Source organism: Dendrobates tinctorius, unplaced genomic scaffold (genome assembly GCF_039654945.1).
Source record: "Dendrobates tinctorius isolate UK_male_01 unplaced genomic scaffold, ASM3965494v1 ptg000017l, whole genome shotgun sequence".
NCBI classification, from domain to species: Eukaryota; Metazoa; Chordata; class Amphibia; order Anura; family Dendrobatidae; genus Dendrobates; species Dendrobates tinctorius.
The window spans coordinates 629,654-636,435 of record NW_027361685.1 but is presented as its reverse complement, the minus strand read 5'-3'; positions in this window follow the sequence as shown (position 1 = coordinate 636,435).

Sequence of the window (6,782 nt, the reverse complement as noted above, 5' to 3'; positions counted from 1 at the left end):
CATACAGCTCCACCGGAGGAAAATAACAATGTTACGGGTCTCGGGAAATGGAGAAACTGCTCCAAAAATGTTTCTTTCCAAACCTCAGATTTTTTTTCTCCACTAAAAGAATAATAAAAACTGGAGATGTTCGGTGTTGCCGTAATCATAGTGATGAGGAGAATCATATTACACAGTCAATTATACCACAAAATGTACAAAAACAATTCACAATAAACAATGTCAGAATTGTTTTTTCTCGATTTCACCGCACTTGGAATTTTTCTCTCGTTTTTGAGTGCACTATGTGGTAAAATTAAGGGAGTCATTGAAAAGTACAACTCGCCCCGCAAACATCAAGGCCTCATATGTCTATGTGGCCAGAGAGATAAAGAGTTATGGCTCTGGGAAGAAAAAAACAGAAACAAAAAACGAAAATGGGCCGCAGCATGAAGGGGTTAATTGTGTCTTTCTGCCACTTAAAGGGAAAGTTAGAAATTATTTGTTTTGTCAATTCCGCGTTATGTTCATGGCTTCTGATTTAGAGGAGTTGACTATAAAACACATACCTGTGATTCCAGCTTACTCCGTGTCTCTGGCACCGATAGGGTCCTGGTTACCAATAGGGGGCGACTGGGAAAAGATCTGGTCACAATTAGAGACTAAATGGATCCGGCAATTAAACCCCTGACATCCCAATGGTGTAGATGAAGTTCTCAGCTTCTCCCCTTTCCTATAGGGGGTTTGGTGGAATTCGTTCTCTACACTCTTTATTACATAGAACAGTTTTCTCTGATCTCAATGTGTCTTATTTGTTTCTTATTTCCCCATAATACACCGGTCACAAGATCGCCGATCTGCACTTTACTCTCCGATGGTGACGATCCTCTAGACATCCGGACAGTCAGGAGCATTGGATCCCACCTGTGTCTCCCCACTATTCTAACAATGGACGCTCTCTCCGCCATCATTTCCTCCTCTATACGGTTATTACGGGGAATGACGCTGTGATGACTTCTCTTCTGGGAGAGACACAGATCACAGGTGACTAATATTGCAGTGTGAATAGACACTTATATTTTCCGGTATTTTTCTGCCCTTACATTGTGGGTTATGAGGTGTTTGGGGCTTGTTTTTTGTTCCGCCCTTTTCCCTTTGTTTTTATCTTTCCAGTTGGTAATTGGGATTCTAATATAAGCCCATATATCCCGGGAAGTGTCAGGTGCTGGGATCTCATTATATTATTAATAACAATTTCATTCCCGATTATTCCCGTCATTTATTGCTCGTTACATTCTCTCTATATAATAACAGATTCCTCTTTGTTACACGTCCTAATACTGATCATTTATATCTCTATATTGTAGAGGAAACATTTCTAGGAGTGTATACACTTCACCACAAACATTTCCCATAGATTTTATTATCATCACTGTTATTAAGCTGCTTTTCTCTTTATATCTTTACCATATCACTTTTTATTCTCTTTTCTTACCCGTTGCACAGTTGCACTCTCACTGGTCACTTGGTGGGGTCACATTTGGCCCTTTTCACCTGCATTGTTTTGTTTCCGGACCCCCCTCACTATCACTTTACCTGATTGATCACTACCAGATGGCTCTATGCAGCATTATCCATCTTGGTCTTACCAACAGGTTTTCATCCTGATCCTCCTGCTTCACTGGGGAAGATATGACCGGGGAACAGCCCAAATTCCTTTAGAAACACCCCCACTTTACCCCAGAGTTACTCCCCTTGCCTGGATTAGTGCAGGACCTTGGTGTGTTGGAAACACTTATCCGTACCCTCTGAGGAAGCTGACGTGGCGAAACGCCGGTAAGAGGGAATAGTGGTGACTCTGCCATCTTTCTCTGTACACTCCCGGCATGTCATCTGTAGGATCTGTAATCCCCATCTCTTGTTAGGATGGTTCCTCCTTTACACTATATGGGCTGTGCTGTATTCCTGGGATATCCCATATAGCACTGGCTGCACTTTATATCTCCTATCTGTATCCCAGGGATGTAATGCGCTGTCAGCTCTTTATTCTCTCACTATTTATACCCTTTGCTCTGTGTCCTCTCATTATATAAGATATTCATCTATAAGTGCACAGGATCTATTCCCCTTATACACTGATATCCAGTGATAGATCTACAATCCGTTTCCATATATCTATGTATGGATTTATCTTATACTCAGTAAATACGGTGCACTTATCTCATCCCCACCTTGATAGTGACACTCTCTTAGGATTAGAGTTGAGCGACTTTTGGTTTTTTAGGGTCGCGTTTCGTTTCGTGAAACCCGACTTTTCCAAAAGTCGGGTCGAGCAAGATCGTCCGATTATAGGGAAAAGTCGGGGTAGTCACGAAACCCAATTTAAGTCAATGGGGAATAAAAGTCGGCAGTGAGAGGACAGGAAACACACCTACAGTGCCCATTTGAATGCCAAAAGCATCAATTCTTCTTAAGCTTGTCAACCTTAATTAACTTCATAATACAAGTTATGCACTGAAAAATGGGGGTTATTTGGCTAAAGTTGTGGGGGGGGGGGGAGGGCTGGCTGCAGGTTTTCATGTGCCCTGGGCGAAAGAGCGCCCCTTTAACACATACCACAACTCATCAATGATCATGCTCCGATACGGCAGAGAAATAGCGGTATAGTACAATGAAAAATACTTCACTTTTTACATCTCATGACGAGGCCCATCTATTTCTCCATACAGAATCATTGGTCCCATATAATGTTTGAAACAGTATTTGATGAGCTCCACATAATGCTACAGTATATGTTGGTCCCCATGGATGAAGCTCCACTGTCTTATGGGCCCAAATAATGCTCCAAACATAATGGGCCCCATTTCTAATGCTCTAGTGTATAATGGGCCCTGTAAATGCTGCTCCAGTGTCTGATGTCCACCTTTGGAATGTTCCAGTGTATGGTGGGCCCCATCTATCATTCTCCAGAGTATAGTGCTCCCCAAAAATTGCTGTCCCAACATTGAAAACAATCAAATAAGTCTCCTCGCTAGGGAATCCCTGTACTAGTCTGGACTCCTCGTCATCCCCATCTTCCATCTCACTGCACAGTATTTCAACTTTGCAAGTACTGTGATCCTGAGCAAGCAGGGGGGGCCCACTCGTTGGCGACGGCACTGGCACAGGGCCCCTGATAGTACGGTGGTGTGTCTGATGGCGGGTGGGCCGAACCTGCACTTTCATCTGCAGCTTCCTCTTTGTCACCGTGTAAGATGGAACTGTATATGGGAAGGGTAACCTGAGTTTCATCAGGGTCAGATTCAGGCCGTGTAGCGTGTGAGGGGAATGTAGTGGTCTGGGTCAATGTACCAGCAGATTCATCGAGCAGTGGCTGGGCATCAGTGCACTTGTGTCGCCCCCAGGAGTACGGTCGCCACAGTGGCATTACCTTCCTCCTAGGGAGTGTGATGTCATGCTTGGGAGCAACGAAGGATCTCTCTAGCAGGTTAACTGATTGGGCGGCGTTATTCCCACGAGTCATGACCCTCCAAACAGCGTTCATGAAGGCAAAGTGTTTGTTTTACGTGGGCAGTATGGTTGCAAAGCTGAACCTTAAAGGAATGTCCAGAAGGGCACCACCAGGAGTGGAGCCTACGGTTAAATTCGACTCCACCTGGGAAACCTCAACCATGCCAGCTACAGAACAGATGCACACATTGCAAGCTTAATTCCATTAACGAACGAGACTCCGTCATGCCCCGCGGTCCGAGTCCGGCTTACTAGAGGGACACGTGAGGCTCTGGAACATGAGATTGGCCAATAACTGGTGTGTCATGCCCTTACATGTCCGTGGCTGCATGTGCGCTACACTGAAAAGGCCAGCGTTTGTCGCTTACAGGTGCAGATAACCCGCTGAACAACGTTAGTGATGGGGATCACTGATTACAATTATTACCCGCGAACAATGATTTCCCAGTAAGTGCAGGTCAACTGCAGTTCCGGAATTAGGCCTAACCGTCATTCCTGAAAAAATGAAAAACTTACGTGTGCAAACCACAGGTGCTGTAGCTTGCTTAACAGCTCGCCAGCCGTTCTCACGCCCAGTATGGGTTACACGTGATTGCACAAAGGTTAGAAAGGGTACCGTATCCCCGGATAACATGTATGGATAGCGTACACATTCAAAATATATGTCTCAGGAGGCAGGCTCAGACGGTGTTAGGCCCAGTATGGATTGCACGTGATTGCACAAAGGTTAGAAAGGGTACCGTATCCCCGGATAACATGTATGGATAGCGTACACATTCAAAATATATGTCTCAGGAGGCAGGCTCAGACAGTGTTAGGCCCAGTATGGATTGCACGTGATTGCACAAAGGTTAGAAAGGGTACCGTATCCCCAGATAACATGTATGGATAGCGTACACATTCAAAATATGTGTCTCAGGAGGCAGGCTCAGACGGTGTTAGGCCCAGTATGGATTGCACGTGATTGCACAAAGGTTAGAAAGGGTACCGTATCCCCGGATAACATGTATGGATAGCGTACACATTCAAAATATATGTCTCAGGAGGCAGGCTCAGACGGTGTTAGGCCCAGTATGGATTGCACGTGATTGCACAAAGGTTAGAAAGGGTACCATATCCCCAGATAACATGTATGGATAGCGTACACATTCAAAATATATGTCTCAGGAGGCAGGCTCAGACGGTGTTAGGCCCAGTATGGATTGCACGTGATTGCACAAAGGTTAGAAAGGGTACCGTATCCCCAGATAACATGTATGGATAGCGTACACATTCAAAATATATGTCTCAGGAGGCAGGCTCAGACGGTGTCAGGCACAGTATGGATTTGACGGCCCAGATTACACAGCGGAGGAGCAGGGACAGGTAAAGATTGCAAATGCTGGGGCCCTGCCCAAGCAAGGGGGGCCCACTCGTGGGCGTCGGTACTGGCACTGGGCCCCTCATAGTACAGCGGTGTGTCTGACGGCGGGTGTGCACCACCACCGTCAGAGACACTTGATTGCACTATGAGGGACCCTGTGCCAGTGCCCGCGCCCAAGAGTCGGCCTACCCACCTGTCCAGGGCAACGGCACTCGCACGGTGTCGTGCGCAAGGTGGTGACCCCGGCCATGGGGGGGGAGGCAGCACAGTTAGGGAGTTTTAGAAAGTGGCATATGTTGATGTTGGACATTCAGCTGATGCAAAAGGCGAAATAGGTCAAGTCCCAGGAAGAGGTGGACCAAAGCAAGCCATTTTTCTGTCACCCTATGTGTCATCAGGGGAAGGTGGGACAAAATCCTTGGAAACCAATGCATGGTTCATTTTAATGAAGGTTAGATCATCCACATTTTGGGTTGACAGACGGGTCCTTTTTTCTGTCAGGATTGATCCAGCTGCACTGAAGACTCTTTCCGATAGCACACTTGCAGCTGGGCAAGCGAGCTCCTGTAAGGCATATTGGGCCAATTCAGGCCAGGTGTCCAGTTTAGCGGCCCAATAGTCAAAGGGGAATGACCTGTGTGGGAGAACATCGATATGGGAGGAAAAGTAGTTTGTAACCATGGTTGACAACTGCTGTCTCCTGTCACTTTCCATCGATGCAGTATTACCAGTTGTGTGAGCGGTATTTGAAAAATCAGTCCACAACATTGTCATGAAACCCCTGTCTCCAACGCCACTTCTGCTGTGTGCACCACCAACACCTCTGCCAAGCTGCCTCCGGCCCGTACAGCTCGTGTGAGAACCATCACCGCTGCTGTGTGCTGGGAATGCCTCAAGCAACCGATTTACCAGAGTTGCTTGTTTATTAGCCAATATTAGGTCAAGGTTCTCCTGTGGCATGATGTTTTGTAATTTGCCTTTATAGCGTGGATCCAGGATGCTGGCCAACCAGTAGTCGTCATCGTTCATCATTTTGGCAATGCGGGGGTCCCTTTTTAGGATCCGCAAGGCATAATCTGACATGTGGGCCAATGTTCCCGGTGTCAATGATGCACTGCGAGTGCTGGGTGGAGGAGCACTTTCTGGCAAATCCACATCCCTCCAGTCACGCACAAACCCTGTACCAGACCTTGCCACGCCAACATTTTCACTTGCCCCACGAGATGCATCCTCCTCCCCTAAGTAATCATCCCCATCATCATCCTCCTCCTCCTCTTCTTCCTCCACCTCGTCCAGGAGAGGTCCCTGAGCAGACAAAGGCTGAATGTCATCAAGGATTCCCTCCTCCTCTTCCTCCTCATCAACATTGACTGCAGAAGCCTGCTCCTTAAGGTGCGTCAAAGTTTGCATGAGCAGACGCATAAGTGGGATGCTCATGCTTAGGATGGCGTCGTCTGCGCTTACCAGCCGTGTGCATTCCTCAAAACACTGAAGGACTTTACAGAGGTCTTTCAGCTTTGACCACTGCACACCTGTCAACTCCATGTCTGCTCTCAAAGTGCCTGGCCATGTATCCTCCCACAAATGCATTATGGCCTGCCTCTGCTGGCACAGCCGCTCCACCATGTGCAGGGTGGAGTTCCACCTTGTTGCAATATCGATAATGAGGCGGTGGTTGGGAAGGTGGAGCAATCGCTGCAGCTTCTGCATACGAACGGAGTGTACAGGCGACCGGCGGATGTGCGCGCACAGTCTTCGCACCTTCTGGAGCAGGGCTGTTAACTCCGGATAATTTTTGAGGAAGCACTGCACCACCAGGTTCAAGGTGTGAGCCAAGCAAGGTATGTGGCTGAGTTTTGAAAGGGCTATGGCTGCCACAAAATTACGGCCGTTATCACTAACTACCTTGCCTGCCTCAAGATGTACACTG